This window comes from Phyllobates terribilis, unplaced genomic scaffold (assembly GCF_046119375.1).
Source record: "Phyllobates terribilis strain yellow unplaced genomic scaffold, ASM4611937v1 Scaffold_1__5_contigs__length_1240528914, whole genome shotgun sequence".
Lineage (NCBI taxonomy): Eukaryota > Metazoa > Chordata > Amphibia > Anura > Dendrobatidae > Phyllobates > Phyllobates terribilis.
In genome coordinates, this window is record NW_027362761.1 from 912,295,073 (window position 1) to 912,321,175 (window position 26,103).

Below are 26,103 nucleotides of genomic sequence, written 5' to 3' on the forward strand. Positions count from 1 at the left end.
TCATAGTCATGAAAATACAGAAAAATCTTTAAATGAGAAGGTGTGTCCAAACTTTTGGCCTGTACTGTAGGTGTAACATTTTGTCTAATTTAACTGCAACCCACAATGATATTTGTATCGAGGAAATTGTCCAGCCCTTTTTTGAAAGCTGTTATAGTGTCGGCCATTACTACCTCTTGCATTCCACAGTCTGACTGCTCTGACTGTAAAGAACCCTTTCCTGTTTAGGTGCCGGAATCGCCTTTCTTCCATCTTTAATGAGTGCCCCTGGTCCTTAGTATGGTCTTTGGAAGGAATAAGTCATGTTCTAGTCCTTTGTACTGACCACACATATATTTATACATGTAAATGAGATACCCTCGGAGGCATCGTTTTTCTAAGCTAAACAAGCTCAACTTTTTCAACCTCTCATGATAAGGAGGTCTTCCATCCCTTGTAATAATCTAGTTGCCCGCCTTTGAACTGACTTTAACTTCTTAATATCCTTTTTAAAATGTGGAACCCAAAACTGGATCCCATATTCCAGATTTGGCCTCACCAGTGATTTATAAAGGGGTAACAATACGTTGTGATCTTGGGATTTTATTTCTCTTTTTATACATCCTAAAATCTTATTTGCTTTTGTGGCTGCTGCTTGACATTGAGTACTGCTGCTCAGCTTACTTGTAACCAGAATACCCAAGTCCTTCTCCTTTTCTGTAGACCCGAGTATACTCCCATTTAATGTATGTGCAGCAATAGGATTACTCCGCCTAGGTGCATTACTCTACATTTATCTACATTAAACCTCATCTGCCAAGTGTTTGCCCATTCAGACATCTTATACAGATCGTTCTGCAATATTGTAATGTCAAGATCAGATTTTAATATCCTCCATAGTTTGGTGTCGTCAGCAAAAACTGACATTTTACTCTCAATCCCATCCCCAAAGTCATTAATAAAGAGGTTAAAAAGAATCGGTCCTAGCACAAATCCCTGCGGCACCCCACTGCTGACTATATCCCATTTAGAGAATGTACCATTTATGATTATGACGACTCTTTGTTTCCTATCATTCAGCCAATTCCTTACCCATCTACATATAGTTCCCCCAAGTCCTTGCTTCTGTAGCTTCAGTATAAGGCTGTTATATGGTACAGTATCAAACGGCTTTGCTAAATCCAGATAAATCACATCAGCCGCATTACCAACATCCAGATTTGCACTTACCTCCTCATAGAACCCCAACATGTTGGTTAGACAAGACCTATTTTTCATGAATCCGTGCTGATTATCATTTATTATAATATTCTCTGTGATATAACTCTGCAGGTCATCTCTTATGATGCCCTCAAAAACTTTGCACAATACTGATGTCAGATATACCGGATGGTAGTTACCTGGATCCACCTTTTTACCTTTCTTAAATATCGGTACCACTTCGGCTATCCTCCAATCCTGTGGGACTACCCCTGTTATAAGAGAGTCTAAGAAAATGAGATTCAGCGGTTTGTCAATTACTGAGCTCAATTCCCTCAGTATCCGTGGATGAAAACCATCTGGGTTGCTCAGACGCAAGCGTACTTCTTTTTGTGCTAAACTAGTTATATCAGATGGTAAACTTTGATTTTTACCCTGTTGAAAGATCCCTGGAACAGACAGTTTGTTGGTGAACATGGATGAAAAGTGCCTGTTTAATATCTCAGCCTTTTCTTTGTCCTCTATAATTATCTTGTTATTATCATATTTTAAGGGGCCGATACCATCTGATTTTCTTCTTTTTGGCATTGATGTACAGTATGTATAAAAAAATTGGGATTTATTTTAATGTGGCTGGCGATTTTTTGCTATGTAGATAATTTTGCTAGCTTGATTTCTTTTTTTACATTTCTTATATTGGTCTTTATACTCCTGAAATGCTATTTCTGTATTCTCAGCCTTCAACATTTTGAATGCCCTTTTTTTATGTCTTATTAAACTTTGTACTGTCTTATTTACCCATAATGGTTTATTTTTATTCCTGGACATTTTATTACCAAAGGGTATACATTTTCGACGGGATTCTAGTAGTATTTCCTTAAACATGCCCCATTTACGTTCGGTATCCCCAGTTACCATGAGATGGTCCCAGTCTACACGATTAAGCTCTTTGCTTAATTTGTTGAAATCAGCCTTCCTAAAGTTCCAAGTTTTTGCATTTCCTTTCTGAAATGTTTTATTGAATATTACATTGAAACTTATGGTTGTGTGGCGCCCCTGAGGGTTCAGTCGCCACAGAGGTACTGCACCTCATCCAGAGGTGTGGTGTCTCCTTCTCTCAGGTAAAGAGGGAGTGCTGCCCGGAACCCCAACACCTGTATCCAACACTACACTGCTCCAGGCCAGCAGGAAGGGCAAGACACAATGTATGTTCCTGTTGAGCCCTGTCCCTGGCTGGAGTGGGGGGAACCAAAGGTAGGGGGAACCAGTAGTGGGTGTGGGTGGAGGAAGCAGTTTTAGGGAGCACCATAGTAGTAGATATAAAAAGGGAAGCCATCTTAGGGTGTAGTTCAGAACAGTAGTGAGGGGACAGTTCAGAAGAACAGTCCAGGAGCAGAGTCTCAGTAGGAGCTCTGCTCCACAAGTAGGGCCTAGTGTCAGAGGCCCAGGAGGGGAGCAGGGAGTAGGCTCCGTTCTAAGAAGGGATCCTAGGGGGTACGGCGAGTGCAGGAAGGCACCCGTACGTCCCGCATCTGTCAGAAGATAGAGGGATCGTAGGCCTCAGGAAGGGGACCGGCCCCTGGCCCAGTCGTGTACTTCAAGTCCTGGCTGGAAAAACCAGAGGCTCCTGGCTTATATAGTCAGTTGCCGAAGCCTCATTCTAATCCCCGTGAGGGTCAAGCTGGTCTGTGAACTCCGACGGACAGGAGGGACTTCAGAGTACCCGAGCAGGATTGAGCGTGGGAAGCGCAGGGCAGGAGGGAGAAAGACCCAGCGTGAAGACGGTATAGATAGGAACACGTGAAAGTGGGGTTCTGCCAGGTACCCCTGATCTACCTGAGGAAGTGCTGAACCCCTGCCTGGTGAATGCAGCGCGACGTGGGAGGCTAGCGCCTGTACAGTGCACCAGTGGAACCGTCATAAGAACTGTGAGTAAAACCTCGGATGACTGCACCGTACTGCCTCCGTCCATTCTTTGATCTGTGCCATCATTCCCTCCCTGCACTACAAAGCCCAGCGCAACCCACACCACCATACACTGCCCTGGAGCAAGCTCTACCTGTGGAGAGCCACACCATCCCGGCTGCCGTAACACCAGCTCCAGAGGACTGCTCCGCAGCGGCGGCCCCCTTTAGCCGCAATCCACAGGTGGCGTCACGAACAATCCCAAAAACCCTATATAAAAATATTCCCCTTTAGCACTGACCGCCCTGGGTCACGGACCGGGCCAGCCACCGTGATATCCCCCACCGGCATCCTAAAGAGGCCCGGCTGCCGAGTACCTCACGGCCCCGGGGGCGCATCAGTTGCTGTTTCCCAAATGCTCCCGGACCTGTAGATCTGAAATTATATCTGGTCTATTTGACAGCACCAGATCCGGCAGATTATCTCCCCTGGTTGGTTAATCTACCAGCTGAGAGAGGTAATTGTCCTGAACTGTAGGTAAGAACTTATAGCTTTTAGCACAACTAGAAGATTCTATGTCCCATTGAATATCTGGATATTTAAAATCCTCCATGATAAGGAACCTATTATTATTTGCTGCATTTTTAATTTGTTGGAGCATTTCGTCCTCTACCTGTTCAGCTATATTACGAGGCTTGTAACAAACTCCAATTAAAAGCTTTCCATTATGGTCATCCCCATGTACATTAACCCAGACTGACTACACTGTTGCAGCTCCACCCAAAGTTGTCATTGAGCACAGGTTTTAAGTTGGATGTTAAGAAAATACACACCCTCCACCTTTTTTGTCTTTCCTGTCCTTTCTAAATGTAGTATATCCTTTCACAATTGTCACCCCGTCATGGCTTTCATCCAGCCAGGTTTCCGTAATGGCCACTACGTCATATTCTGTGACCGACATAAGAGTCTTCATTCATTTTGTTTGCAAGACTTTTTGGATTTGCCAGCAGACATTTAATACCATTAGCACATTTGTTACTCCTACTCACCTCCTACTTTCCTTTGATCCCAGTCCCCTCTAGATCCTCAATAACCCCTACTGTCTCACTCTCTCTGTCTACTCTATCTATCCCCTTATTAGCACGATTACCCTCCCTCCCCCAGATCATAGTTTAAAAGCTCCTCCATCCGTCTGACCATTTTTTCCCCCAGCATAGTTGCACCATCCCTGGTGTTTTTGATTTTTTTTTTCTCATTATGTGGTTTACCAATCAGATTAATTTATTTTATAGTTTGATAGATCAGAATTTTATGAACACAGAGATATCAAATATGTGTTTTTTTATTTTTTTTTAAATTGTTGTATTTTTAATGGGCCAAAAGGGGGGTTATTTGAACTTTTGTGTTTTGTTCTTTTTCACATACTTCAAAGCTTCTTTTTTCAGTTTTTGCTATATTTGTTAGTTTCCTTAGGGGACTTGAAGCTGAGATCATCCAATCGACTATGCTATATATAATACAGCGGTCAGAGACTTGAATCAGGATTTAACAGGTTAACAGCTGTTAAAGGAACATGACGGCTGATTGAATTAGCCATCATGTGCGAGGAAAGATGCGGGCTAACACACGACATAAGGCAGGGACACGACACAAGACGTAAATATACGTCATATGTCATGAAGGGGTTAAAACCAATCCCATTGCTGCTATTGCCAGTAGTAGTCAGCCACAAAGGCTTCAAAGACCCTCCTACTGTATGTTATTTTATATTTTTTCTAATGCCATAACCTGTATACTACATATTGCTTATATACATTCTGTAGATAGGCAAGATTTAGGGGTAGGATAGAAAGGAATATGACCAAAATATAAGATTATGCAAAATCTGCTTGTAAGTTGTAATCACAGAGACACTTTGACATACATACATAGGTAGTAATATTTATATTTATCACTATATTACTTTTTTCTTAGATGCATTAAAACAATACATTAAATAGTTGCAAAGCTGTACATCCCCTTTAAGACATGTTTTGAATGAAAACAATGTTCCTATCAATGTCCGACAAGGGTGCCTAGGGCCCACCAGTAGATTTGATTCCAGTGGCCCACTTTGACGGAATTGTGAAGACTGCAGCCCATCAAGTATATATATATTTTTTATGCAACACCTTGTAAAATAGTATTTTTTTGCATTAAAAAGGTTTTTTTAGTGTCTAAAAATAGTAAAACGTAAAAATCTAGTATCACTGTAATTGTACTGATCAAAAAAATAAAGAATAAAGTAATTATGTTTCTTACTCTGCCATCTATATGGGCATGTAAGTCATAGACAGCTAAATAACATACAATGCTATCTGCAATCTGATGTCTTATTCCAGAGAAATACGTGTTTTTCTTAATATGTAAGTGAGTTGTTCTGTTCAGATCCATAGGCCGGACATAGATCTCCCTAAGCATCTGCCTCCAGAGCTTGTTCCAAGTGAGAGAAAACTGTCAGTCATTAAAGTCTTACACTGGTAACGTCACCATTCATTCAATAAACTCTTTAGGCAGATTCTTCAGAAGATCTATGCCTGGCCCATAGATCTTAACAGCTCATTTACATATTAAGAAAAATGTGGATTACTCTGGAATAAAACATTCCACCGCAGATATCAAGGTATTATTATTTATTCAACATTCTATGACCTGCATGTCCACATACAGATGCATCTCACTAAATTAGAATATCATCAAAAAGTTAATTTATTTCACTTCTTCAATACAAAAAGTGAAACTCATATATTATATAGAGTCATTACAAGCAGAGTGATCTATTTAAAGTGTTTATTTCTGTTAACGTTGATGATTATGGCTTACAGCCAATGAGAACACAAAAGTCATTATCTCAGTAAATTAGAATAATTAACAAAAATCACCTGCAAAGGTTTTATTTTTGGCTTTTACTCTCAGACCACCATAGACCAAACCGCTATAAAGGAGCTGTCATGCTCTGGAGAAATTTTGGCAAGCAGTGCAGCTTTCTTAATCCTAACAAATCCGGATGTGAATGCAACCCCTGCACCCACTATAGTCACGCCTGTTGTCATGTAATCACAAGTATGAAAATCATGTGCTTTCTGGATTCTCATCTGCCACTCACTTGTATCACTTAACTTGTGGTCATGTGATGACCATTTGACTGACAAATGAGACAAGTAGTTTTAGAAGCTAGTCTACAAATGATTGCAAGTATGCAAATTGCATACTTTTGGTCATGTGACAAACCCTTCAACAGGGAAGCAGAGCCAAACCCTAAAATCCTAACATTCATTATAATACACACTGTTAGGATTCAGCAAACTGCATTGTTTGCCAAAATTTGTTTGACGGTAGGGTTGCATATCAGTGCTTATGAGACAGTCGGGGTGAGGGTCAAAATTTGTGAATGGGCACCTACTAGGGCCCACCCGGAGACTTTCCACTGATACTCTAAATGCTGATGCTTATAACAAGCCAACATTTTAAATATTATAATTCTTCTGCTATAAGCGTATATCAGTTATAGAGTAAATAATGTCCCCATATCCCTTAGTGAAAATTAGTGTTTAACTGTTTCTGACAGCACATGTTTCATGACATCTTACTAAATTAACCAATATCAAAATTGCAAGACATACTTATTGAGTTTCCTTTCCCTCCCTTCTCTTTAGACTTCTATAGGCTGAAATGTAACTGGATCTCAATGTACAGATTTTATCAGTAAATTCAGAGTGAGTGAACAAGGCAGGATACAGAGTGGAGAAAGAGAAGACTTTGATAAGTGGAGAAAAAAAACTTTTTCTTATAATTAGTTTATCTTCTTTTGCTCTATTGATTTATATAACAAAATAATTAAAGCTCAGTTACGTTTTAATTCACATTTGTGATATACTGTATCTATGCATTCTCCTATAATACTGTGGAAACTTTTTTTTTGTAACTGAAATATTTCAGGATCATCTACAATTTTAACAGTGTTATATTGTATTTCATTATTTCTAAAATCTGTTTGGACAAAGTAATTTATTTTTTCTGTCAATTTCAGAGTCGTGAAGGATGTTTTAACCATAAAACATGACTTGCCAAATCTTACACATGATCATTTCATTTCCTCTGGATAACTGCTAATTCCTAATGAATATAGGAAGATTAGTCATTTCTGAAGTAACTTTATAAAATATATTTACTTGAAGGAAATGTGATTGTTACTCTGCAAAGACATTCTTTAGCTATATCTACTAATAAAGATTTAGATACCTCGGTATGTTATTTGATATTCAAATATGCTTATGTGGAAATACCAAAGAGAGGAAATGTACTGCAAAATGAAATAGCATAGGATAGATTACAGGAACTTGGATGAAAACCTGCTCAGGATCCTGCTCAAAAGATTGCTATCAGATTTATCATAGAGAAATCCCCTTGCTTGTAATTTGCTTTCTTTACCTTGATAAATGTATTTTTCCAATTGGTTTGCAGAATGTTAAATGCATAGACGGAGTCTAGAAATGTGAAATATTTCTTAGATTAAAGAAGGATTTATTTTTTTAGCATTTTAATTTCTTTAGCAGCTCATGTCTGTCCCTATGATGAGCTCAAGATATTTCATAAAATATGCCTAGTGAAAGAATGGTGTGTAAGAATATTTTTACTACCAAAAGAAACTAGTGTTTTGACCATACCTTAGTCCTCATTCAGACGTTCGTGTTCTATCCGTCTTTTAATTGATAGAACACATATCCATTATAGTCTATGGGGCTGTTCACAGTTTTTTCATGGATCATATGTCCATGCAAAACTCAAGTAGACATGTCAGTATTTTCCAGCAGCAAAACGACCAATATACCGTGCTGTTCACCATTGTTATTACCCTTTCATTTTTTTCATAGACTGTACAATATCTTCAGAAATAAATGGAAATATACCAAAGTTATATCCTCAGGATTTTTAATTAGTGGTCCAAAGTAATAAACAATAAAACATTGTTTTCCAACTTCCATGTTGCAATTTCAAAGAAGAAACAGAATAAACAGCATGTGCAGCAATAAAGGCACCCCTAATTGATACTTGGTTGCATACACTTTGGCATTGATGACAGCTCCAAGTGTTTCTTGTAGTCATCTACACACGTGGTCAAAATTGTTGGTACCCCTGGTTTAATGAAAGAAAAGCCCACAAAGGTCACAAAAATAACTTGAATCTGACAAAAGTAATAATAAATTAAAAATCTATGAAAATGAACAAATGAATGTCAGACATTGCTTTTCAACCCTGCTTCCACAGAATTTTTAAAAAATTAAACTTATGAAATAGGCCTGGACAGAAATAATGGTACCCTTAACTTAATATTTTGGTGAACAACCTTTTGAGGCAATCACTGCAATCAAACGATTCCTGTAACTGTCAATGAGACTTCTGCACCTCTCGACAGGTATTTTAGCCCACTCCTAATGAGCAAACTGCTCCAGTTGTCTCTTGTTTGAAGGTTGCCGTTTCCAGACGGCATGTTTCAGCTCTTTCCAAAGATGCTCAATAGGATTTAAGTCAGGGCTCATAGAAGGCCAGTTCAGAATAGTCCAAAGTTTTCCTCTTAGCCATTCTTGGGTGTTTTTAGTTGTGTGTTTTGGGTCATTATCCTGTTGCAAGACCCATGACCTGCGACTGAGACCAAGCTTTCTGACACTAGGCAGCACATTTCCTCTAAAATCCCTTGATAGTCTTAAGATTTCATTGTATCCTGCACAAGATTCAAGACACCCTGTGCCAGATGCAGCAAAGCAACCCCAGAACATAACAGAGCCTCCTCCATGTTTCACAGTAGGGACAGTGTTCTTTTCTTGATATGTTTCATTTTTCCGTCTGTGAACATAGAGCTGATGTGCCTTGCCAAAAACTTCCATTTTTGTCTCATCTGTCCATAGTAATTTCTCCCAGAAGCTTTGTGGCTTGTCAACATGTAGTTTGGCAAATTCCAGTCTGGCTTTTTTATGATTTTTTTCAACAATGGTGTTCTCCTTGGTTGTCTCCCATGAAGTCCACTTTGGATCAAACAATGATGGATGGTGCGATCTGACACTGATGTTCCTTGAGCATGAAGTTCACCTTTAATCCTTTTAGAAGTTTTCCTGGGCTCTTTTGTTACCATTCATATTATCCATCTCTTTGATTTGTCATCAATTTTCCTCCTGTGGCCACGTCCAGGGAGGTTGGCTACAGTCCTATGGATCTTAAATTTCTGAATAATACGTGCAACTGTAGTCACAGGAACATCAAGCTGCTTGGAGATGGTCTTATAACCTTTACCTTTAAAATGCTTGTCTATAATTTTCTTTCTAATCTCCTGAGACAACTCTTTCCTTTGCTTTCTCTGGTCCATGTTGAGTGTGGTACACACCATGTCACCAAACAGCACAGTGAGTATCTGTAGCCCTATATACAGGCCCACTGACTGATTACAAGATTGTAGACACCTGTGATGCTAATTAGTGGACACAACTTGATTTAACATGTCACTTTTGTCACATTATTTTCACGGGTACCATCATTTCTGTCCAGGCCTATTTCATGAGTTTCATTTTTTTTAATTCTGTGGAAGCAGTGTTGAAAAGCAACGTCTGACTTTCATTTGTTCATTTTCATAGACATTTAATTTATTATTACTTTTGTCAGATTTAAGTTATTTCTGTGACCATTGTGGGTTTTTCTTTCATTAAACAAGGGGTACCAACAATTTGACCACATGTGTATAAGCTTCTTGCACTTCTCACCTGGAATTTTCTCCGACTATTCCTTTGCAGTTTGTTCAAGCTCTTGAATGTTTGCAGGCTTTTTTCCCAATGGCAGATTTCAGCTCATCCCAAAGATTTTCAATGGGATTGAGGTCAGGACTCATTGCTGGCCATTTTAACCACTTCGCGCAAGAGCCTGTTTTTGCCTTCGTGACCGGGCCAATTTTTTCAATTCTGACCACTGTCACTTTATGAGGTAATTACTCTGGAACGCTTCAACGGATCCCCCTGATTCTGAGACTGTTTTTTTGTGACATATTGTACTTCATGATAGTGGTAAAATTTCTTTGATATCACTTGCGTTTGATTGTGAAAAAATCGGAAATTTGGCGAAAATTTTGAAAATTTTGCAATTTTCAAACTTTGAATTTTCATGCCCTTTAATCAGAGAGATATATCACACAAAATAGTTAATAAATAACATTGCCCACATGTCTACTTCACATCAGCACAATTTTGGAACCAAAATTTTTTTTTGTTAGGAAGCTATAAGGGTTAAAAGTTGACCAGCGATTTCTCATTTTTACAACAAAATTTACAAAAACATTTTTTTTAGGGACCACATCTTATTTGAAGTGACTTTGAGGAGCCTTTATGACAGAAAATACCCAAAAGTGATACCATTCTAAAAACTGCACCCCTCAAGGTGCTCAAAACCACATTCAAGAAGTTTATTAACCCTTCAGGTGCTTCACAGGAATTTTTGGAATGTGGAAGAAAACAATGAACATTTAACTTTTTTTCACAAAACTGCTACTTTAACCTCAAATTTTTAATTTTCACAAGGGCAGCCAGAAAAAATGGACCCCAAAATGTGTTGTGTAATTTCTCCTGAGCACGCTGATACCCCATATGTGGTGCAAAGCCACTGTTTGGGTGCACGGCATGGCTTGGAATGTAAGGAGCGCCATTTGACTTTTGGAATGGAAATTTGACTGGAATGGATAGCGGACGCCATGTTGCATTTGGAGAGCCCCAGAGGTGTCTAAACAGAGGAAACCCCCAACAAGTGACCCCATTTTGGAAACTAGACCCCTCAAGGAACTTATCTAGATGTGTGGTGAGCACCTTGAACCCCCAGGGGCTTCACAGAATTTTATAATGTTGAAGTGTGAAAATAAAAAAACACATTTTTAACACAAAACTGCTACTTTAGCCTCAAATTTTTAATTTTCACAAGGGCAGCCAGAAAAAATGGACCCCAAAATGTGTTGTGCAATTTCTCCTGAGCACGCTGATACCCCATATGTGGTGCAAAGCCACTGTTTGGGCGCACGGCATGGCTTGGAAGGTAAGGAGCGCCATTTGACTTTTGGAATGGAAATTTGACTGGAATGGATAGCGGACGCCATGTTGCATTTGGAGAGCCCCTGAGGTGCCTAAACAGAGGAAACCCCCAACAAGTGACCCCATTTTGGAAACTAGACCCCTCAAGGAACTTATCTAGATGTGTGGTGAGCACCTTGAACCCCCAGGGGCTTCACAGAATTTTATAATGTTGAAGTGTGAAAATAAAAAAACACATTTTTAACACAAAACTGCTACTTTAGCCTCAAATTTTTAATTTTCACAAGGGCAGCCAGAAAAAATGGACCCCAAAATGTGTTGTGCAATTTCTCCTGAGCACGCTGATACCCCATATGTGGTGCAAAGCCACTGTTTGGGCGCACGGCATGGCTTGGAAGGTAAGGAGCGCCATTTGACTTTTGGAATGGAAATTTGACTGGAATGGATAGCGGACGCCATGTTGCATTTGGAGAGCCCCAGAGGTGTCTAAACAGAGGAAACCCCCAACAAGTGACCCCATTTTGGAAACTAGACCCCTCAAGGAACTTATCTAGATGTGTGGTGAGCACCTTGAACCCCCAGGGGCTTCACAGAATTTTATAATGTTGAAGTGTGAAAATAAAAAAACACATTTTTAACACAAAACTGCTACTTTAGCCTCAAATTTTTAATTTTCACAAGGGCAGTCAGAAAAAATGGGCCCCAAAATGTGTTGTGCAATTTCTCCTGAGCACGCTGATACCCCATATGTGGTGCAAAGCCACTGTTTGGGCGCACGGCATGGCTTGGAAGGTAAGGAGCGCCATTTGAGTTTTGGAATGGAAATTTGACTGGAATGGATAGCGGACGCCATGTTGCATTTGGAGAGCCCCTGAGGTGCCTAAACAGAGGAAACCCCCAACAAGTGACCCCATTTTGGAAACTAGACCCCTCAAGGAACTTATCTAGATGTGTGGTGAGCACCTTGAACCCCCAGGGGCTTCACAGAATTTTATAATGTTGAAGTGTGAAAATAAAAAAACACATTTTTAACACAAAACTGCTACTTTAGCCTCAAATTTTTAATTTTCACAAGGGCAGCCAGAAAAAATGGACCCCAAAATGTGTTGTGCAATTTCTCCTGAGCACGCTGATACCCCATATGTGGTGCAAAGCCACTGTTTGGGCGCACGGCATGGCTTGGAAGGTAAGGAGCGCCATTTGACTTTTGGAATGGAAATTTGACTGGAATGGATAGCGGACGCCATGTTGCATTTGGAGAGCCCCAGAGGTGTCTAAACAGAGGAAACCCCCAACAAGTGACCCCATTTTGGAAACTAGACCCGTCAAGGAACTTATCTAGATGTGTGGTGAGCACCTTGAACCCCCAGGGGCTTCACAGAATTTTAAAATGTTGAAGTGTGAAAATAAAAAAACACATTTTTAACACAAAACTGCTACTTTAGCCTCAAATTTTTAATTTTCACAAGGGCAGCCCAAAAAAAATGGACCCCAAAATGTGTTGTGCAATTTCTCCTGAGCACGCTGATACCCCATATGTGGTGCAAAGCCACTGTTTGGGCGCACGGCATGGCTTGGAAGGTAAGGAGCGTCATTTGACTTTTGGAATGGAAATTTGACTGGAATGGATAGCGGACGCCATGTTGCATTTGGAGAGCCCCTGAGGTGCCTAAACAGAGGAAACCCACAACAAGTGACCGAATTTTACAATCTACTCCTCTGTATAAATTAATCTAGTGGTGGGAAAATAAGTAGATAGGTAAATGGTCACTAAACCTATAGATGAATTCCCACAGAGGTGTCATTTCTATAATGGGGTCACTTCAGGGGGGATTATGCTGTTCTGGCACTTTTCAGAGTACCAGAGCTAAAGAATCCCCCCTGAAGTGACCCCATTTTGGAAATGAAACCCCTCTGGGAATTCATCTATGGGTTTAGTGACCATTTTAACTCAATGGATGATTTCCAGAAACAAGCACACAATGGAAGGTTTAGATTCTGGAGAACCCCCCCTGGAAATTAAGTGAGCTCTACTCGAACGTGTCATTCACTAAATGAACCAAATGTTTGAATGACAAATTGGGATACATTTTTACAGTTTAAAAACGTGGTTCTGTGTGGAAGATTTTAAAGCAGTCAGTGACGCATAAGGCTGGCAATGATGGGCATTGTGGGCAATAGTAGCGGGTATCACGCCTCATTCCTCTCTTAGTACATACACGACATCTTTTCTGGGGGTTCCTTCTTGTTTCCGTTGCTGGAATAAGTGCAATAAAATGTCGCTCAGTGAGTCTTTTCACATCCTCAGATTCTAATGGATGAGCGGGGCTAACACTTTGAAAGACAAGATTTTCAATTACCTTTTCTTGATAATCAAGAAAAGGATCTGAATTTCCTGCTTTTTTGTACAACACAAAAGAATTTTATGTGGCCACCTGAAACAAATAAATAACCAACTTTTTATACCAGGTATAGGACTTTCTTGATACCTGGTATGGCTGTAGAACCTGGTCTGCAAGGTCCACACCCCCCATGTGTTTGTTGTAGTCAATGACTGACACAGGTTTTTGCTTCGGAGTGGTGGATCCTAGTTCTACAGTGGCCCTTGTGGCATCTGTGTGGATCGAGCTGAGGACAAAAATATCCCTCTTATCCCTATATTTCAGGGCAAGCAGCTCTCCGTTGCGTACAGCCCCTGACTGCCCCTTTTGAAACTTTTGGTTGACCAATGGTTGTGGAAACCCCTGACGGTTTTTACGGATGGTCCCACAAGCCCCGATGTTGTGTTCAACCAGACTTTTAAATAGGGGTATGCTGGTGTAATAATTGTCCACATATAGATTGTAGCCTTTTTGAAAAAATGGACTTATCAGCTCCCAAACAATTTTTCCAGATGTCCCCAGATAAGTAGGGCATCCTGGTGGGTTTAGTTGGCTATCTTTCCCCTCATATATGCGAAAAGCGGATGTGTATCCGGTTGAACTTTCGCACATTTTATAGAGCTTTATTCCAAACCTTGCCCTTTTAGATGGGATAAATTGCTTGAGGTGCAGTCTTCCTTTGAATTTTACAAGGGACTCGTCTATAGAAATATTTTGTGTTGGGGTGTAGAGGCTTAAGAATTTTTCTGACAAATTTTCAATGATGGGTCTAATTTTATATAACCTGTCATGTTCTGGGGCATTTCTGGGCAGGCATTGACTATTGTCGTTAAAATGCCAAAACCGCATGAGCATTTCATAACGGGTCCTAGGCAGAATGACTGAAAACATAGGGGTGGCTTGAACAGGGTGGTTGGACCAGTAGGATCGAATGCTCGGTTTTTTAACAAGCCCCATGGCAAATGTAAGTCCTAAAAATTTTTTTATTTCCGGGACATTAGTTGGTGTCCATAAATTTGCCCTAGCATAGTAAGATCGGGGATTCTGGCTTATGAATTGGGACGCGTATAAATTTGTTTGCACGACAATATGCTCTAGCAAGCTGTCTGTAAAAAACAAATTAAAAAAATGAATTGGTCCAAAATCTTCCACCTCCACATTTATACCAGGAATGGCGTTGAAATCAGGGCTGAATGGAGCAGCCGAATCTGAAGCCTCCCATCTGGGAAATGCTAGAACATGTGGCAACGCCCCTTGTACACTGGCGTGCGCCAATTCACTAGTAGCAGGGACAGCGCTTGTACTGGGCAGTGTTCCCTGATTTGGAGACGTTTCTCCAGTAGCGCTATTTGCCCCTATTGCTGTACTGGTCCTTGGGCTTGAGGATGGAACAGAATCACTGCTCATTTCTGGGCTCTCAGTGTCGAGGCTACTAAAGCCCTCAAAATCCATATCTCCATCTGAGATTGCGCTGTCATCAGTGTCAGAACACAGCAGGGCATACACCTCCTCTGCGGTATAAGTCTGACGGGCCATTTTATTTTTATATTTTTTGACTGGACTGAACGGACCGGACTGAAAGGACGGGACCGGACTGGACTGACCGGACTGATCTGACAGGACTGACTGACTGATGTGACAGGACTGACTGACTGATCTGACAGGACTGACTTACTGACAGATCTGACAGGACTGACTGACTGACAGATCTGACTGACTGACAGATCTGACAGGACTGACTGACTGACAGATCTGACAGGACTGACAGATCTGACAGGACTGACTGACTGACAGATCTGACAGGACTGACTGACTGACAGATCTGACAGGACTGACTGACTGACAGATCTGACAGGACTGACTGACAGATCTGACAGGACTGACTGACTGACAGATCTGACAGGACTGACAGGACTGACTGACAGATCTGACAGGACTGACTGACAGGACTGACTGACTGACAGATCTGACAGGACTGACAGATCTGGCTGACAGATCTGACAGGACTGACAGATCTGACTGGACTGATCTGACAGGACTGACTGACTGACAGATCTGACTGGACTGATCTGACAGGACTGACTGATCTGACAGACTCACTAACCCTAACTCTTACTTTCTTTTTTCTTTTTATTTTTTTTTACTTTCACAGTGGCAAGGCTGACAGCTCTTGTCACACTGTTTCTCCTCTGCTCTCTCACTGAGATCGGAGGAGAAACTGCATTTATCAGGCAGATCGCCCGGGAAAGTTTGTTGCTAAAACAAACTTCCCTGGTGATCTCTCTGATTGGCTGGTGTGATGCTGACATCATCGAGACCTGAGCCAATCAGGTCTCGATGATGTCAGAGGTCACAGCACCGGGATCCCCGCCGCTGACAGGTATGTGGGGGGTCCCGATCGCCGACCACCGGCTGTCCCTATCTTTTAAATGCCGCGATCGCTATGGATCGCGGCATCTAGAAGATAGGAACAGGTTAACATCATGGGGACCTGATCCAATCAGGTCCCCGTGATGACACATGTCAGAGCTATCGCTCTGAACCGGTACCGCAGCACTAGCAGGACCCTGGGGGTCCTGAGCACTGCGGGACCACCCACCGTTTTTAAACGTCGGCGCTGCACAGAGCCCAGGCAGCGCCGACGTTTATGTACAGTGGGCGGTCCTGAACCGGTTAAAACAGTACATTTTTTCTTTTTCAACCATTCCTGTGTACTCTTGGATGTGTGCTTTGGGTCATTGTCTTGCTGGAGGACCCATGATCTTTGACTCAAACCAAGTTTTGCTACACTGGGTAGAACATTTCGCTCTAAAATCTCCTGATAATTCTCTGATTTCATGAATCCTGTAATACCATCAAGGTCACCAATACCGGATGCAGCAAAGCAACCTCACAGCATTATGGATAAGCCACCATGCTTAACTGTTGGTAAGGTGTTCTTTTCTCTATAAGCTTCATTGCGCTGTCTGTAAACAAACTGCTGCGTTGCATTGCCAAAAAGCTTAATTTTTGTTTCATCTGTCCACAGAACATTTTCCCAGAAGAATTGTGGTTTGTCAAGTTACTCTTTGACAACGATCAGTCATTCCTTTTTATGTCTTTTCTTCATCAATGGTTTATTCCTTGGCCTTCACCAATAAAGCTCTGCTTGGTTTAGTGTGTGGCATATGGTACTTGTTGAAACCATGACCCCAGACTGTTCCAGGTTGGCCTTCAGGTCTTTGGATGTTTGACGTGGTGTTTTTTCCACCTTTCGCACCAACCTTCAAAAACATCTCTTGTCAATTTTCCTCTTTCTCCCACGTCCAAGGAGGTTATTGATGGTTCCATGCTTGGCAAACTTCTTAATAACACTCTGCACTGTTGAAACTAGGATACCAAGGTCTTTGGAGATGGCCTTATACCCTTTCGAAGACTTATATTTTCTAATAATAGCAGTTCTGATGTCCTCAGACAGCTCCTTTGTCTTCACCATTGTGACAAAAGATCAGGGCCTACCATGTGGCTTTTTAAAAGAGTGAGGTCATCATTCATTGGCCCATGTCTCATGGGCACCAACAATTAATCACAAGAGAATCTCTTTTGAGATTCACCACAGGTTTTTCTATTTTTCCCGCCCATTGTTTTTTGTTTTAAATTATTGTTTTTCATTTGCTCTTTTGTATTTAACATGAGCGCTGTATAGAAAAAAACAGTTTCACCTGATTCACTTTTATCAGAAGATATTCCACATAATGTACTTAAACTTCATGTGTGGTAATAACGATGAGCATGTCTGTAAGTCTATGGGTCCTTGAAAAACACGTAGAGCACACAAAATCCATCCGTATGTAATCTGTGTGCTGCACGTTTTAAACATTACAAAGTGTAGGAGAATCTTTTTAGTTTATTTATTTACCCATCCATGAGAAACACTAATGACACACTGATGGTAAAAATGGAGACATGGACCAAACACTGATAACACGCTGATCCAAAACACTGATGACACCAGTACCATTTTTTCATGTATTTGTTTAAACAGGGATGTGTGAATAAGGCTGTACATTGCTCTTTTACACTGTGGTAGATTGGCTCACTCGGCTGCTCACAGAGGTAGACACAGGAACATTTCTTCTGCTGGTTTATTTAAATCAAGGCATAAATCAGTGCAGGGTTCAACAAAAGAAACATGGCCCTTCCGGCATAAAGGAAAAACAAAAGATAATGTATAGCACAGTCCATATACCTGCAGGGATCCTCTCGCACAGGATACAACAACAGGGTTCAGCACAGTTTAACATAAACACTTGTCTAGAGCTTTCGCTTCCAGACACACCGAACACTAAATAGATCAGAAGGCTGACTATTTACATCCTAAACCACACCCTGGGGTGGAGATATGGTGGACAGTCTCCCACCCACACGTTAGTTGTCCACAAAAAAACATGTTCCTTAACCCCTTTCTGACCCAGGGCATATAAGTACGTATCTGTGCCCTGGGCCTTATGGGCCTGATACGTATTAATGCGCCCTGGCGATTTCGCCCGCACACAAGCGGTGCGGGCGAGATCGCCGCTGGGTGTCAGCTGATTGTCACAGCTGACACCCGGTGCTATGTGCAGGGAGCTGTCCCGCACCACTCCATGCACATTAACCCCCGAAATGCTGTGATCGAAATCGATCACAGCATTCCGGTGGCAAGAGGTAAGTATGATACTTACCTTCTCTGCCGGCGTCCAGCGGCGTCTGAATCCGGTCCCGGATGTTGCCATGGTGACCCGACGTCATCATGACAACATCCGGGTCACCAGGAGGCAGGAAGTTGCTTTGGTCATGCGCAGTGCATGACCAAAGTAACTTCTCCCTGTGCAGCGCTGTCAGGTGGCATGGCATAGGGAGCTACTACTCTCTATGCCATGCAGGCGATCAGGCTGCAAAATGTGAAAGTCCCATAGTGGGACAATGTGAACAAGTAATAGAAATGTCAGAAAGTGAAAAAAAAAAAATTGTAAAAATATTTTTTTTAAAAAATGAAAAAAATAATAATAAAAAAACATATATATTGTACCCATAAATAAATAATCTTATGAAAAAATAAAAAAAAAACAATAAAAGTACACATATTTGGTATCACCACGTCCAGAGCGACCTATAAAACTGTCCCACTAGTTAACCCCTTTAGTTAACACTGCAAAAAAAAGAAAAAAAAAAGAAACATAAAACGATGTTTTATCATCATACCGCCAAACAAGAAATGGAAAAAAATGCGATCAAAAAGACAAATGTAAATTAAAATGGTACCGTTGAAAACGTCATCTTGTCCCGCAAAAAACAAGCCACAATACAGCTCCAACAATAGAAAAATAAAAAAGTTATAGCTCTCAGAATAAAGCGATGCAAAAACAATTCTTTTTTCTATAAAATAGTTTTTATTGTGTAAAAGTGCCAAAATATATAATAAAAATAAAAAATGCGGTACCGCTGTAAATGTACTGACCCGAAAAATAAAGCTACCTTATCAATTTTACCACACACAGAACGGCATAAAAAATAAACCAAAAAAACAATTCCTGAATTGTTGGCTTTTGTTTATTCTGCCTCCCAAAAATCGGAATAGAAAGCGATCAAAAAATGTAATTTGCCCGAAAATGATACCAATAAAAACGTCAACTTGTCCAGCAAAAAACAAGCCATCACATGACTCTGTTGGCCGAAATATGGAAAAATTATAGCTCTCAAAATATGGCGATGCAAAAACTAGTCTTTGCATCGCCATAGTGTGTGACAGCTGTCAATCATAAAAACCCGATATGAATCTGACATCGCTGTAATTGCACCGACCCAAAGAATAACGTCGTCTAATCACTTATACCACACGAGGAACGGCGTTAAAAATAAACTTCAGGGTTAGGGATGTGCTAGGGTTGTGCTAGAGTTTGGGTTAACGTTGGGCTAGGGTTAGGGTTGGGTTAGGGTTGGGCTAGGGTTGGGGTTAGGGTTGGGCTATGGTTGGGGTTAGGGTTGGGCTAGGGTTGGGCTAGGGTTAGGGTGGGGCTACGGTTAGGGTTAGGCTAGGGTTAGGCTAAGGTTAGGGTTAGGACTGGGCTAAGGTTCAGGTTGGGGTTGGGATTTTTTCAGAAGTAAAGAAAAAAAAAATGACGACGATATGGCGACTAGTGAGCGCAAGTACTCGCTACTTGAGTTTGCATCGGGTGCTTGGGTATGCACCGAGTATGGCGGGTGCTTGAGTGACATGCTCGAGTCTCCTCCCCAAATGTTTTGCAGCTGTTATACAGCCAAAAAAAACTTGCGGGGATTGCCTGCCATGCACGAGCGATCCCCGCATGTTTTTTTTTGGGTGTCTAATAAAAAAAACATGCGGGGCAGGGACTCGAGCATGTCACTTGAGCACCCGCGATACTTGGTGCATACCATAGTACCTGATGCAAACTCAAATAGCAAGCACTTGCACTCAAGACTAATGACAACTTATTCAATATGATGACCTAATGTTATCAAATTCTGTGTCGTACCTCTGGGTTCAAAATGTTCACTATACCCCTTGATAAAATCCTGGAGGGGTGTAGCTTCTAAAATGGAGTCACTGGGGGGAGGGCGGAGTGGTTTCCACTATTTAGGCACATCAGGGACCCCCCAAACGCAACATGTTACCCTTGTGAAAATGCAAAATTGGGGGCTGAAAAACATTTTTGTTGAAAAATGGGGAAAATGTTATTTTTACGGTTCAATGTTATAAACTTCTGTGAAGCACCTGGGGGTTCAGGGTGCTCACCACACATCTAGATAAGTTCCCTAAGGGGTCTAGTTTCCAAAATGGTGTCACTTGTGGTGGGTTTCTACTGTTTAGGCACATCAGGGGCACATCCACTAATTATTCAAGCAAATTTTACATTCAAAAAGTCAAATGGTGCTCCTACCCTTCCGAACTCTGCCGTGCGTCTAAACAGTGGTTTTCCCCCACATATGGGGTATTGGTTTACTCAGGAGAAAATGCACAACAAACTGCATGGTACAATTTCTCCTGCTACCCTTATGAAAATGCAAGATTGGGGGCTGAAAAACATTTTAGTTGGAAAAATGTGAAAATTTTATTTTTACGGCTCAATGTTATAAACTTCTGTGAAGCACCTGGGGGTTCAAGGTGCACACCATGCATCTAGATAAGTTCCCTAAGGGGTCTAGTTTCCAAAATGGGGTCACTTGTTGGGGGTTTCCACTGTTTAGGCACATCAGGGTCTCCCCAAACGCAACATGGCTTCCGCTAATTATTCAAGCAAATTTTACATTCAAAAAGTCAAATGGCACTCCTTCCCTTCCAAACCCTGCCATGCGCCCAAACAGTGTTTTTTCCTCACATATGTGGTATCTGCATGTTCAGGAGAAATTGCACAACAAATTTTGGGGTCCATTTTTTCCTGTTAACCCTGCGAAAATAAAAAAATTTGGGTCTAAAGTAACATTTTTGTGAAAAAAGTTAAATGTTCGTTTTTTTCTTCCACATTCGAAAAATTCCTGTGAAGCACCTGAAGGGTTAATAAACTTCTTGAATGTGGTTTTGAGCACCTTGAGGGGTGCAGTTTTTAGAATGGTGTCACTTTTGGGTATTTCTGTCATAAATGCCCCTCAAAGTCAAGTCAAATGTGATGTGGTCTCTAAAAAAATGGTTTTGTAAATTTTGTTGTTAAAATGAGAAATCGCTGGTCAATTTTTAACCCTTATAGCTCCCTACTAAAAAAAATTTTGTTCTAAAATTGTGCTGATGTAAAGTAGACATGTGGGAAATGCTATTTATTAACTATTTTGTGTGACATATCTCTTTGATTTAAGGGCATAAAAATTTAAATTTAGAAAATTGCTAAATTTTCTAAATTTTTGCCAAATTTCCATTTTTTTCACAAATAAACACAAGTGATATCGAAGAAATTTTACCACTATCATGAAGTACAATATGTCACGAAAAATCATTCTCAGAATCAGCGGGATCCGTTGAAGCGTTCCAGAGTAATTACCTCATAAATTGACAGTGGTCAGAATTGTAAAAATTGGCCTGGTCATTAAAGTGCAAACCACCCTCATGGGAAAAGGGGTTAAACATGGCTGATTATCTCCTGTCAGCACGTGATGCTGGAGCATTTTTCCTAAGTTCATATCACTAAGGTTAATAACCTCAGTGATACATATCTCCCATCCATGATTATACAAAGACCAAATATGTATAACCGCAGACAATGCCGGTGTCCCAGTCAATGCTGGACCGGTACCAGCCAATTGATGCCAACTCATATCATCATGAAGAAAAAGAGGAAATGGAGTTCTATTGGCATAAAAAATATAAGTTTTATTAATTACAGGACAATTCCAACCTAAATAAATATCACAATAAATCACTAAGACAAAAGTGCATGGTGTTAGAAGAAATGGTGTCATAAAGAATAAAACCCAATATTGCAAAATGCCCAGTGTACAGGACTAAATGTCAGAAATCATACAGGGTATACCGCATATAGACAGTGTATGAGAGACCATTATAGGTCATGTAAATCACATAAGGAAAGCAGATCCCAAAAGTAGTCCTTACCAAAAATAGATCAAGTCACATATAGAATGCCACTGTATGGAGTAGATGGTAGACACATGCCTCGACACTTGTTTCGCTGTAGTTGATATCACTTTCTCATGAAGCTGTGCTGGACTGTGCAGGAGGACCTTTAAATATGCCCCCAAAGCCGGTCATTTGGTTAATCACATGACTGCTGACAACAGGCCACGTCATAATAACATAGGCGAGAGCATAGCGGCGCATGTGCTGGGACACCCACAGCACCACCACGTGTGCCCAAGCCGTCAGGCCAAATGCGCATGTGCGGAAGCACACCGTTGCCATAGCTATCAAGAACACGCAGAGGCTGTAGATAGTCGGGCGCACGTGGGGAGAGGGGGGCCAACACAGCGCAGGTGCACTGCAACCCATGGGGTACAGATGGGGAATGGGGCCAAATGCCACAAAATGGCCACAAACAAAGGTATGAATCATAGATTGCCCTAATGTAAAAAATGCATAGATAATATCAAGAGCCAAAAACATATATGAAAATTTAACAGAGCAAACACTATTGTCATATCCACTGAAAGATTGTTTTAACTCTTAAAAAGCAAAAATGTTACACACAGATTCAAGAAATATTACACAGGGTAACAGTGGCTCATAGAAGTAAATACATATATATTAACAAGTCCAGATGCTTGGTTCCCCAGATATAGGCATAGTGCACAGATCGATCACACACAACCTACCACCAATCAAAGAAAAAAAAAAATTAAAATCAGTTTTAAACGCATGTTAAGCAGGTGCTGCAGATATCAAGGGACAATAAACTTCATGCCAAACTGGAAAAATGTGTTTTTGCTGTTTTGGAGGTACAGTTTTTGGGGTACTTGTTGTCATCCTTGGGTTTTCTGATGGATTCGGAGAAGATCCGTGCAGTCCTTGATTGGGAACGTCCCGAGAACCTGAAACCTCTATGTTTTCTGGGCTTTACTAATTTTTACCAGAAATTCATCCTAAATTACTCTGTAGTTGTGAAACTCCTTACTGACATAACTTAGAAGAGGTCTGATTTTTCCAAATGATCGGATGCCTCCCTCCAGGCTTTTTCTTCCTGAAAGAATCATTATGCCACTGCACCTATACTCAGTCAACCTGATGTTTCCCAACTCTTTATTGTGGAGGTTGATGCGTCGGATGTCGGGGTTGGGGCTGTGTTGTCTCAGGGTCCATCCCCTGGTAAATGGCGTCCATGTGCCTTCTTTTCTAAAAAATTGTCTTTGGCTGAGAGAAATTATGATGTAGGGAACTTCCTCATAGGGAACTTTTGGCGATCAAATTGGCGTTCGAAGAATGGCGACATTTATTGGAGGGGGCTGTCCATCTTATTACTGTTATTACTGACCATAAAAACCTGTCATATCTCCAGTCAGCTAAAAGTCTCAACCCTAGGCAAGCCAGATAGTCCCTGTTATTTACTAGGTTCAATTTTATTGTCACTTTTCGTCCAGGGGTCAAAAATGTCAAGGCTGATGCTTTGTCCTGGAGCTTCCCTGCTGGTGATGACCATGAGAACCCTGCCCTGATATTACAGAAAGGGGTAGTCATTTCGGCACTGTATCCTGAATTGGAGGGTGAGGTGTTGGAGGCTCAGGGGGACACCCCTTCCTCCTGCCCTTCAGGAAGGTTATTTGTACCATCAGATCTGTGCTGCAAAGTAATTAAGGAACATCATAACTCTGTGCTTGTTGGGCATCCAGGTTGTAAGGCAACCGCGGACCTCCTCTCTCGTCGTTTTTGGTGGCCGGGGTTGCATCGAGATGTGATTGAACACGTAGCTGCTTGTAGTATTTGCGCACGTTCTAAGGTTTTGCATACCCGTCCATCTGGTACTCTTCTGCTACCTACCCCTAGTAGGCCAAGAACACACTTGTCCATGGATTTTATTACTGACCTACCGGTTTCTGCAGGCAAAAAGGTGGTTTTAGTGGTAGTAGAAAGGTTCAGTAAAATGGTTCACTTCGTCACATTACCTGCACTTCCAAATGCCAAGACAATTGCTCAGGTGTTCATAAATGAGATCGTGGTGCCAGATTGGGGGACCCAGTTTGTTTCCAAGTTCTGTAAGACATTCTGTTTTCATCTGGGGGTGCAGCTGTCCTTTTCCTCTGTCTTCCACCGTCAGTCGAATGGACAGACCGAGCATGTTAATCAGAATTTGGAGACCTATCTCAGATGTTTCGTCTCTGAAGTTCAGGAGGTTGGGGCATCCTACTTACCACTGGCCGAATTTGCCATTAATAATCGTCAAGAATCCACTGGCAGGTCACCGTTCTTCGGTGCATACGTTTATCACCCACAGTTTGGTACCTTTAGTGGGAGAGGAGCTTCGGGAGTTCCTGAGGAGGAACGGTTTGCTTTGTCGCTCTCCACGGTATGGCAAGGTGTTCTGAGTAATTTAAAGATCATAGGAGACAGGTATAAACATATTGCTGACAGAAAACGCTTGCCAGGTCCGGACCTGAATGTGAATGACTTTGTGTGGTTGTCTACCAGGAATATAAGATTGAAAGTTCCTTCTTGGAATCTGGGACCTAGGTTTATTGGTCCCTATAAAATAAATGCCGTCATTAACCCAGCAGTGTTTTATCTTGAACTTCCTCAGGCCCTTAAGGTCCACAACGTGTTCCACAGTTCCTTACTCAAGAAGTATGTGGAACCTCTTGAGCCTCAGTAATAGTTGATGGTAATCTGGAGATCCAGATTTCGAGGATTGTAGATTCTCGTGTCCAACGTCGTTCTCTACAATACTTAGTGCACTGGAAAGGTTATGGTCCAGAGGAGAGGATGTGGGTTTCAGCATCAGAGGTGAACGCTCCCAGGTTGGTTCGTTCATTCCACACCTCTTATCCTGAGACACCCGGTCCTGAGTGTCTGGAGGCCACTTGTAGAGGGGGGGTACTGTCACGGGTGTGTCAGAAGTGACAGACAGTGGCCCTGTAGTTGGTTGCAAGAGATCTCTATGGTTGGCATTACAGACACTTTCTTAGAGGCTGTCTCTAGGACCCAGCGGCTACCTTCCTCTAGCTAATTAACACCCTAGCCTGGGTGCATAAATACCTGCTGTGTGTCAGAGGGAAGTGCCGCTGATATTCATTACTCCTTGTGAAGGCTTGGGTGAGAGCAGCACTTTTCGTCTCTGGTGCTTTAGGACGTGTGAGCACTCATCTGGAGTCGTCTAAAGCTAAGCATTTTCCCTTGTTTGTCCTCCCTTGTTGTCTTTAGTGTTCATTGGGGATCGACTAGTGCTCATCTTCTTCCTTCCCTAGCCAGTGTCAAATGCCAGGGAAAGACAGGGTGAGGAAAGCATGCGGCTATTGGTGAAGAGCCAATATAGGGATGTTAGAGGAGACAGGGTGATGTTCTATCAGCCAGGAGGTCTCCACTTCCCCCTTTCACTAGAGACTGGGCTTCCTTTCCCTCTTTCCTTTGTGTTGCACTAAGTCTTTCCCACACCTTGCATGACAACGGCTCCCAAGCTGACCTAAGAGGCATCCGTCTGAATCACGAACTTCTTAGTAAAGTCAGGTGCGACCAAGACAGACTGTTTGCATAGGGTGAGCTTAAATTCCTGGAACGCCATCTCTGCTCCAGATGACCACTTGGCCATCGACATCTCCGTGCCCTTAAGATTAGTCAAAGGGTGGCTATCATGGTGAAATTTGAGATAAATCACCAAGAGTATCCCACAATTTCCAGAAATACCATAACCTGTTTCTTGGAGACCGGTTGCAGCCAATTCTGGATTGCCTCTACCGTATTCACTTGCGGCTTGATTTTTCCCCTTCCAATGATATAGCCTTAGTATTTTGCCTCTTCCCCATGGTGCACTTCTTAGGGTTTATTGTAAACCCTGCCTTCCTCAGCACATCTAGTACCACCTGGACCTTCTGTAGATGACTTCCCCAATCTGGGCTATAGATCACAATAT